We start from the raw sequence: 11408 nt of genomic DNA, 5'->3' as shown, positions 1-11408 counted from the left end.
TTCTGATAAGGAACTAGTTGTGTTCATTAGTTTCTCAATTTCATCATCTGTATATATATATATATATATATATATATATATATATATATATATAATTTCGTTTTGTCATTGCTCACTTATATTCAATATATCTTATCCAAAAACAGCTGAAAAAAGGAAATATGTTTGAGTAAGGGTTCACAAATTATAACAAATACGGTAACACCGGGAGAAAACACCCACGTAAATGGTAACTTTGGGTGAAATGGGCCTGGGAGCAAAAACTTACGGAGCCAGTTGGACCACACACCCACCCATCAAGTCAAGCTAAACACTGAGGCTATTGGGCTGCCAAGTGTATAGGTTAAAAAACCATGTCGAAAACACCGGGAGAATTCCACCCTGGTAACCGTTAAGGTTTAATACATTGTGTTGCCCAGTGTAACAAAATTGTGAAATATTCAAAAGTCTTAAGACAAGATTTTATGTACTTGTACCGCAGACGGGTGATACCAGAAATGATGACGCTTTAATGAGGAGACTCCTCATTCATGAAAGGAAGTTAGAGCTTACACTTGGAGAGCCATTAGTACTTTAAGAGGCATTAGACAATGTCATTTTAACATATTCCTAGGTCCAAGTGTTAAGTATATAGCATCAGCCTCGCATTTATACAAACTTTTACCAGAGGTTGCTAGGCAATGGTTAGGTGCAAAAATCACCAAGATTCAGTGTTGATATGTAGATTAAAAAGAAAGTTGAATTGGTAATGAATTATCTATGCTCAGCCTTACACGACATACCTCTACGGGATATATAATCAAAGTTCAGTCAGTATGCTCTGGGTAGTACATATTAAATCTCTTGCCCAAAGAAATACAGTCTAAACAAAGTAAGGCATAAAGTGAAGTGAATGGTCCTATTCCCAAGCTGAGATATTATCTCAGCCAATTCCTACAACATAGGGATGTCAAAATACATATTAACTGAAGTACAAACCTATTCAAATAAATCACTCGCCAAACAAATACAGTCTAAACAAAATAAGGCATAAAGTAAAGTGAATGGTGCTATTTCCAAGCTGTGAGATATTATCTCAACCAAGTCCTACAACATAGGGATGTCAAAATATATATTAACTGAAGTACAAACCTATCTAAATAAATCATTGGTACTACATCATCCAGCACCTACTGGCAGCTATCTGAAACACAAAAGACTTCCTGAAATCGTGGTTTCGTAACATAGATTTAGAGCAAATTAGGATTTTTATCATGTTGAAGGCAACTTAACATGCCTCTGACTACACAAATAGTTTGGTGGAATTATTAGGCTCATTTGTACTTTAGCCAGAGTTGTAACATTCAGACGAAATCGGAAATAGTATCTAGTCTTAACTAAAAATATTCGCACTTGTGTGTGTGTGTGTGTGTGTGTGTGTGTGTGTGTGTGTGTGTGTGTGTGTGTGTGTGTGTGTGTGTGTGTGTGTGTGTGTGTGTGTGTGTGTGTGTGTGTGTGTGTGTGTGTGTGTGTGTGTGTGTGTGTGTGTGTGTGTGTGTGTGTGTGTGTGTGTGTGTGTGTGTGTGTGTGTGTGTGTGTGTGTGTGTGTGTGTGTGTGTGTGTGTGTGTGTGTGTGTGTGAATTGCAATTTTCTAATGGTTTTGATATTGACGTCCGCAGGAAGAGCCTGTCCATGATATTTTTTATGTTCCAACATTATTAGCAACTTATGTCTTATTTCACTTTTTATTCAATTTATGATATGCTTTGTCTTCCTTAGCTTCTCATGAAGTTTCCAGAGAATTAAAACTGGTTCAGTCCACATGCATGTTCAAATTCACTTTTCATTTAACTTATGATCAACCTAATTTTCCTTCGTTTCTCATGGAGTTTCTGGTGAATTAAGATGTGTTCAATCCAAATGTCGGTAAACACAGTTAGACCTTAGGATATTCTATGGCGGGATCGGTGGAGATGAGATACACGTAGAACTAGTTGCACATTACCGCAGAGATCTGCTAATGTAACCAGTCTTTAGCTACAAACAATGGTGGTTTGTGGGTGAGGTAAAGTCTCTGCAGGACTTTATTAGCTTTATTTCAGGTACGAAGATTATATACAGCTAGGTCCTTGACCTAATACCCCTGGTGCCGGGCCTTGACCTAGGCACTGCTCTGGGTAGTCTCCTGGGGAGTTCCCTCTGCCAGGCTCGTAACCTGGGCAGATCTCCGCGCAGAGGCACAGCCATCCGATAATTAAGTAGGACAGTGGTTGCCGTCTGTGAGACGTGTTAGTTAATAATTCTAGGCATTGGTGTTAGTTCTGTTATATAGGGGTTAGTTGTATGGTTGGTGGGCTTAGTTAGACACGGTGTGTATATGTTAATTTACGGTAATGTAATTGGGGTACATATAAGAAAGGGTTCAATGGGTCTGTCTGGTGACATTAGGCATCTTCGTGCAGCGACACTGGGAGCGTCGTTGTTTGTCTTATGTAGGTGTTTTGCAATTGGGAAATCTGTGAAGTCTGTAAGATACAGGTCTTGCTCAAGGTGAGCACCATATTGCATGTGTGTGGATAACGTGCGTAGTTGGTGATGGCTATTAATGGTTACATTGCCTCCCCGACCTTTAAAGGGACATCCGCAAACCTTGGGTTAAGGTCATGACAGTGGGGTTTGGCATACACAATTGCAAAATAAATATTAAAAGATATGATAATTTGTCAAGTTGCTAGTGGGAGACAGTGACTTGTAAAATTTGTTTGAATGAATTAAAGGGGGTTTACGTATATCATCATATATTGGATGTGTTCAATAAGGCTATATTTTCACTTGCACGTACATTCTCTTTCCAGTGAGAATAAATTCGCACTTTCTATTAATTATATTCGTTTTCTGTTTAATGAGAGTTTTTACACTTAAAGCATAGCTTTGCTGAAGACATGACATCCTAAAAATATTGGTTAGCTGTTTTTAATGTTAAATGTAATATGCATACACACATACACATACACACACACATACACACACACACACACACACATACACACACACACACACATATATATATATATATATATATATATATATATATTGTGACGACTAGGTGAAGTGCCAGGTTCAAAAAACTCTTGAGATTTAATAAAAGATTAATTAATTCCTTCAAACAGAAACAAAAATAAACAAGATCGAAAGATAGAGGTCGCCAAGCGAGTATAAAATTACAAGATCAGATACACAGTAATGTTCACAATATCAGAAGAAATGTAAAAATATATAAGTACCAGACAATGAGTTCTTTAGGATATAAACGGCTAAATTCACCAGGACATATGTGAATATATAAATAGTCGATAGAATATCGACATTCAATAGAAAATAATCTTCACAAAGACAATACGTAGCAAGGTCGAGGAATATCGATAATTTGAATGGAAAACTAAGCCCTACGTAAAGTTTACAAAGTCGAGAAATTCTAGGACTAAAATTCTAAGTCCAACAAAATGGAAACGTACAAGCACAGGCTAGACAGAGTATGAGAGGAGTTAACAAGGGACTCTGTATGAACAAAGACAAATTTTCCGTTGCAAACACCAATATATATACACTTCCCGGCTAGACAATGAAGGGCTGCCAAATGTCGCCAGATGCAATGAACATGGACATATTCTTTACAAAAATGGGCATACAAAATAATATATAATAAAGTTACCTTGTCAATCTTAGATACAAGAAGAAACTTAATAGTTTTTATATGAAAATCTATACATTAATACATACGTAAATGGAAGTTGAAACGCTGTTGCCAAAACTTACGCTCCCACGCAATTTTTAGACAGAGCGCGCGCGAACAGATGCAACTCTCGTTCTCACACAAATGCTTGCGACTTCCGAAATCAAGAAAAATATGCAATTTCCCAAATATTACGTAAATCAGTTCCTAAGAGTGACAAGATAGGTCCATAAAATAATACACATACAAAAGCAAAAGAAGAACGAAATACGAATATAAAGGTAGCAATAATTAATTTGCCAGTCTTCGTACGTCGCGTTGACAGTTGCTCGGAGTTGCGAGCTTCGTGCCAATACCGTGGGAAAGGCGGCATATCTCGCAACTTATCAAAAGTCTACATACGCACACACGTGCATATAACCATATTCACGTATATACGTAAATGTTTTAGTTCTTGACTACGACGGGTCTATAGTCGTAACTACACACACACACACACACACACACACACACACACACACACACATATATATATATATATATATATATATATATATGTATATACATATATATATATAAATGTATATATATACATGTATATATATATATTATATATATATATATATATATATATATATATATATATATATATATTTCCATGGAGATATATTCGTCTACAGCTACGATTATTGTGTAGGGATAGGAGATTTATGTTCTTGGTTGTTTCTTTGAGAAGTTGATTGGAATCTTTATTCTATCTATTCGTCTACAGCTACGGTTATTGTGTAGGGATAGGAGATTTATGTTCTTGGTTGTTTCTTTGAGAAGTTGATTGGAATCTTTATTCTATCTATTCATTTTGTTCCAATATGTTACTAGTTAAATGTTGCTAATATTTGTGTTGTCGAGAATTGTGATTGGTTATTGGCAAAATTTTCGTGGGAAATTGCAAGTTCTGTAAATGATGTTCCTGTTCTTATCATCACTCTTGTACATTTGTAAATAGATTGTTGTTTGTTCAAAGCAGTTAACCTTTGATTTTTTATGTATGTTTCAGATGGATGTATATATTATATGTATGGTATGACCTGGGCAGGCCTTTCCCCGGCGGCACAGCCGTCCGATTATATAAGGGGTTAGTGGGTTGCTGTCTGTGAGACGTGTTAGTAAATAATTCTAAGCATTGTTGTTAGTTCTGTTATATGGGGGTTAGTTGTATGGTTAGTGGTCTTGGCCAGACATGGTGTGTATATGTTAATTTTCGGTAATGTAATTGGGGTAGATATAAAAAAGAGTTCAACGGGTCTGTCTAGTGACATTAGGCATCTTCGTGCGGCGACACTGGGAGCGTCGTTGTTTGTCTTACGTAGGTGTTTTGCAACTGGGAAATCTGTGAAATTTGCAAGATACAGGTCTTGCTCAAGGTGAGCACCATATTGCATGTGTGTTGATCACGGGCGTAGTTGGTGGTGGTTAGTAACGGTTACACAAACTCCTTCAGAAGTCTGATTAATATTTATGCTTGTTGAGGGAGTAATGAAGGAATATTCACATTAAGGTTAGTCAGAATATAGCTTTTTGCTAATTTGATGTCCACACAGTCATCAATGAAATTTTCTGACTTCCTCCCACCGATCTAAATTCACAGCTTAGTTATCCAATTTAATTTCCTCGTCATTTTCCTGGTAAGTTCTCTTTTTTTTTATTCTTGTTGTTTTTTTCTGTAATAAACACTACATTAATAGAATTATTCATTTTTCCAAAAAATCTTATATTGGCCTTTAAATTTTTGCATCTAAGGCATATTTTCCAAAGAGTACCAGCACAAGTGACTCATCCCTTACATTGAAATCTAAAGATATTTGATAAAAAAAAAAGAAGAAGATATTTTTCTCTTGTGCGGAATATCAGATATTATTTATAGTCTATTAATTTGGACAAATTTCGCCTTAAGCCAACATATCTTGTAATCATGGCACCGTTTTCTTCCCCAGATCCCTTAATCTAGTAACCAAATATGAACTCATTAGGTGAATAGCTCAAACTTTTCTATTTGGATTAGTGGATTGCATGTAATAGGAATGGAATACTTTCATCTTATTCCCTTTCAACTCTGTTCCATTTCTTGTTTTCAATAGGTACTTCAGGGTTTCATGAAAACACTTCAATGCACTTTGAGTCTAATGGTGGTAAGCCTACAACACAGATGTAGATATATCCAAAGCTTTTGTTACATCCTAAAATATTTTACTAATAAACTTTTAACTTGAGTCACTAAGTAAATGTCGGACATGACAAGGATGGTGAAGATTTTGACAAGTACAGATATCAGATTATTTCGTATTACTTCCAAATGCTTTGGCTCATAAGTATTTTTATGGTATCCTGATTGCTCCACCAATGAGCTACATTTATACACTTGCAGTGATCATATAGTCGGGTCAGACTTCTGTGTTTTTATCATATAGTCGGGTCAGACTTCTGAGTTTTTATCAATTCGTCTTGTGCAATAGTCATTAAATTGATTCATTGGCAAGGTCATTCCTGAACAACAACGCTTCATCGAATACAGTGACATGATCTGTCACTCAAACAACACAAACACACACACACCTACGCACACGCGCGCGCACCTCAATGGCGCGGTGGTAGCGTTCGAGGCCGCTACTACGGCAGTCCGGGTTCGAATCCCGCCTAAAACTGAAATGATTTCAGTATCGCTGCACTGCGAGTCGTTACTCCAACTCTCTTGAAGCTGTCGATCGTGAGTCCAACACGTGATCTAAGACCATGGTGAATCACACATACAAACAAAATAATACACACTCAAACCCACAACCACTCACACACACACACACACACACAAAGGCACACACACACACACACACTATAGTGGCCCGTAGTTCTTGGTTCGAATCCTGCCCAGGGCCGAAATTATTTCGGTACCGCTGCGCTTCGGGTCGTTACTCTGACTCTCGTGGGCGGGGAGTTGTGTGTGTGTGTGTGTGTAAGGTCATAGCATTACCCATAGATCGGACCTACGAGCTCTGAGCTCTCTTCCAGGAGGGAAATAGCTGTCGATCACGAGTCCAACACGTGATCCAAAGACCAAGACCAAGTGAATACACACACACACACACACACACACACACACACACACACACACACACACACACACACATACACACGCGCGCACGCACACCCACACCCACCCACACACACACACACACACACACACACACAAGCACATAAGCACACACATACACACACACACACACACACACACATATATATATATATATATATATATATATACATATATATATATATATGTATATATATATGTATATATATATATATATACATATATATATATATATATATATACACGCGCTCTAGCATCCGTTTCAACCACTGTTTACTGTTCCCTTCTATAGTTTTGTATTTCGTCTCTCACTTTCTACTTTATTTTCATCACTGACTTTACGTAAGAAAGCCATTCACAAATTATCCTGTAAGTAGTCTGTTTATGTTAATCTGTCTAAGAGAGGGTAAAGAAACTGTTGATATTTTTTCCTTTATTTTCTTCACTAATTTTTCTACAACGTGACTGTCTTAGTTGCACCAGAGGACTCCCATCTGGTATCCTCAATTTGATCAATATGTCAATTTGCATTGACATCATGATTTCAATAGTACAATGATCTTTACTTTTACATCTAAGTACCTCCCCTAAGGGTGTGGTTTTACTCTCATGAACAAATTGAATTTTCTCCTCCTCCACCCTTTCTCCAATCAGAAAGGCTGTTATAAACCCCTTCAGCAATGCTGTTTAGTCAAGCAATCTCGAAATCAATGCACTACTGACTTAGTTTACATACTGGTACATCAGCATAATACAACAATGAAATCAGGTCCCCGACAGCTACTTGTAAAAATTTAGGCGAAGACTGAACTTGTTCAATTCCTTCGCCTACGACTCTTGTTTATCAAACATTCAACTCATAGAAATAAAATTCTTGCCACCTACTCAATTGTCTACCTTTATCTACGATCCTCATCTACGAACCTCTTACAGGGCTCGGCAGCTACCCTTGGTCGTCCCGACCAACCATTTTCTACTATCCCCTTACAGGGCTCGCTGGAAATTCACAACTCAAAAATATTTTATACAAGTAGCTAACTATTAAAACTAATTCTGGATAAGCTGGCTAGAAATGTTAAAAGTATTATCCTTCAATAGATGTTGTTATAAAAGATAAGCCACACATATCAAATACTTAACCCCTTCAAAATACATAAATGTCAGAAACATAAAAAGACACAAAACAAAATAATTATAATACAGATATGAATATGATGTAATAAACTGATTTGCAAAATTATTTAATACCATGGTCTTAAGATGACATAATTTACCAATTACAAAATCAGGAAAAGCTGTTAAATTTTATTCAAAGTCTTTCTCCTTCTGATTGCAAAATTTGATTTAGAACAGCAACAATTAAAATAAAACATTATAAGAATATTTGTTTACGTTAGATCAACCTCAATAGATAACGATTTCACCTTTTCAAAGTTGGTGAGTTGTGTATCAATGAGATATGTTACAACAGTTGTATACACAGCATAAAAAATGTTAGTAATAGTGAAGTTTCTCTGCATAATTCCACATTTGTTTCAAACATACTTATTTCACTTTTTGTCTAGGACACATACTGATGAAGCTAAAATAGAATTTTCAATGCTTCACAAAAGAAAATATAGTTCAATACTTATTGACACTGCCTTACATATTGGCAAGGTTCCAAGTCTTCATGGCTGACTAAGGTTTCAGTAGTTCAGGTCTCCCCTCTCAGTCATGCACCACACATATCAATAATTAATAATATATGTATTTTTATTGGTATTCAACTACACAAGATACTATAAACATACTTTCTATACTCCTCTGAACTCACTGTATCATTTACTATACTAATAAAATGTGTATATTTAATCTCAGTGTCACATGTATCATCATAGTCACATTTTATCCTAGTCTTCTTCATCTCCTTTGCAGGTTTAATTGACACTTCCCTAGTTTCTAAGTGTAAGAGCTTGTATCTATTTTCACCTGCAAAACAAATTATCCTATATGGGCCTGAGTACCCGGGTGAAAGTTTATTATGGGGTGTATGTAATTTGATCATAACTAAATCTCCTATTTGTAAATCTATTCCATGTGTTATTTTGTGCTGCTGCTTCTTCATCTCGTGTGTTCCCTAACTCTTTGATGTATAGCTTGAAATGTATCCTATTTGAGATTACTCAGCAATCAAAATTTCAAATGGGATATTTTTGTCTTCCCCAAAAATAATAAAATGGGAGGTTTCTCCTGTAGCTGTGTTAATTTGGTTGTTTAGGGTACATTTAACACAAGGAAGCCAAGTATCCCAAGTTCTACTATAAGGGCATGTAAAACATGTAATGATTTCCTTATCTAATCTCGCTACAACTCCACTGCTCTGAGAATGATTCACAAGAATGTTTACTTTGTGAATCTTAAAAAATCTACATAATTCTTCCAAGATTTTATTATTAAATTCGGTTCCATTATCTGAAACAAAGATCTTAGGTTTAGAGAAATCACAGATGATCTGATCATATATTACTGAAGCAATTGTTTCAGCTCTCTTATTTGGAATGGGTTGTAATATACAAAATCTTATAAGATAATCGATAGCAACAAATACATATTTATATCCATTTTCAGATATAGGTGACTCCAATATATCTATGTGAACACTTTCCCAGGGTTTCTGATGGATGGGATATGACAACATAGGAGCAGATTTGGGGTGTACTTCCTGTCACCTTAACACATTTCAAACAATTTTCTATATAGTCATATCTTTCTGCATACCTGGCCAAAATTATTTATGTTGTGCTTGTCTATAATTTCTATCCTTTCCTGGATGAGAACTATAATCGCTATCATGTAGTAACTTCAGTACCTCTTGTACAAGAATTTGTGGTATATGTAGGCAAGTATATAGATCGGTTAAATCCCTGGTTCTAATTTGATCTGATGTTTTAAAACAGTTGTTTTTCCCAAGGAATCCCTAGGCAAAGCAATTGCTTTATTGTGCTTCAAGAGCAAAGCAACTAAGCTTTCATCCAGCTCAGGACAACTAGTAGGTTCTATCTGATCCTTGTATTTCTCTCCCAAATCTGTTTTTCCCTAAACTAAACAGATTGATGAAATTGACGATTCCACCTGAGCTACGTACGATGGTTCACGTCTTCTGCAGTTACGTGATATGTGATCGGGGACTTGTACAGTTCCTTTGAACCATCGCACGTAGCTCAATCACTAGCGTCTTGACTTCGTGATTATGCACGTGCAGGTCAGTGTTTGAATCCCTTGGCAGAGCTTTTGAAATGCGCAATCTGTCTTAAACATACACACCTTGTCGGATGCCTCCCATAATAAAGGGATTGGATGAAAATGAGACTACGTCTTCTGAAGTTAAGTAATGTGTAGTCGGGACTTCTACTGTCCTTTTGAACCATTGCATGTAGCTCAGTCGCTAGCGTCTTGACTTCGTGATTATGCACATACAGGTCAGGGATCGAATCCATTGGCAGAGCTTCTAAAAATGTTCAATCTGTCTTAAACACACACATGTCGAAGGACTCACCTAATATAGGGATATGATGAAAATGAGACTACGTCTTCTGCAGTTACGTGATGTGTGGTCGGGGACTTGTACAGTCCTTTTGAACTATCGCACGTAGCTCAGTTGCTAGAGTCTTGACTTCGTGATTATGCACGCACAGGTCAGGGTTCGAATCACATGGCAGAGCTTCTAAAGATGTTCAATCTGTCTTAAACATACACAACACACACACACACACACACACACACACACACACACACACACACACACAGCCAAGTTGAGCCAAGACAACGAAATCTCAATGAAGTTCCACGCGTTTGGTACAGCCTACCCTCCATCATACTATCTAATGTTACCTCATTAGCCAACAAAATGGAAGAAGTGATTGAATTAGTGCACTCTACAGGATGTGACGTGATGGCAATTACAGAAGCGTGGCAAATAATTCCCGAAGTGTGTAACAGAAAATTTTGTACTTTTTCACTATCTCAGAGTAAACCGCAGAGGCGGTGGTGTGGCATTGTATTGTCGAGCTGACCTCAACCCCTTATACCTCAGGGTTGACATACCAGAGGGAATCGAGGCTTTGTGGGTCAAACTCACCCCTCGCTTCCATCCCCGGCACACCGCCTCAATCATAATGTGCGTGATATACAACCCCCCCCCGCGCCAACACTGCCCTCCTCCTCAACGATCACATCATTGAAACTGCTGACTCCCTCCGCTTAAGGTTTCCTGCTGCCAAATTAGTTGTGTGTGGGGACTTTAATCGCCTGGACATAAGTGACATTTTCCACCATTTAAATCTCACGCAGGTAGTGAATTTTCCCACCCACGATCAGACAACCCTTGACCTAATTATGACTGACATGGCGCAGCTGTACTCTCCCCCAAGACCTCTCCCCCCCATCGGTAAGAGCACGCACCTCACCATCCAATGGTCCCCAGCCCCTACTGTAGCAATACACAGGATTAAGGTCACCAGACAGCACCGCCCTATGCCTGATTCCGCCATGAGGGAATTTGGCAGGTG

The 11408-nt window shown here is 37.5% G+C and overlaps 1 pseudogene; it reads left to right on the top strand.

The window, feature by feature from the left end:
- The first annotated feature begins 226 nt into the window (after window positions 1-226).
- Window positions 227-11408, top strand: part of LOC143021645 (uncharacterized) — a 12385-nt pseudogene continuing 1203 nt past the window's right edge.

Source organism: Oratosquilla oratoria, chromosome 42 (assembly GCF_046742065.1).
Source record: "Oratosquilla oratoria isolate Oo_2021 chromosome 42, ASM4674206v1, whole genome shotgun sequence".
NCBI classification, from domain to species: domain Eukaryota; kingdom Metazoa; phylum Arthropoda; class Malacostraca; order Stomatopoda; family Squillidae; genus Oratosquilla; species Oratosquilla oratoria.
This window is presented reverse-complemented; position numbering and strand designations above follow the sequence as displayed.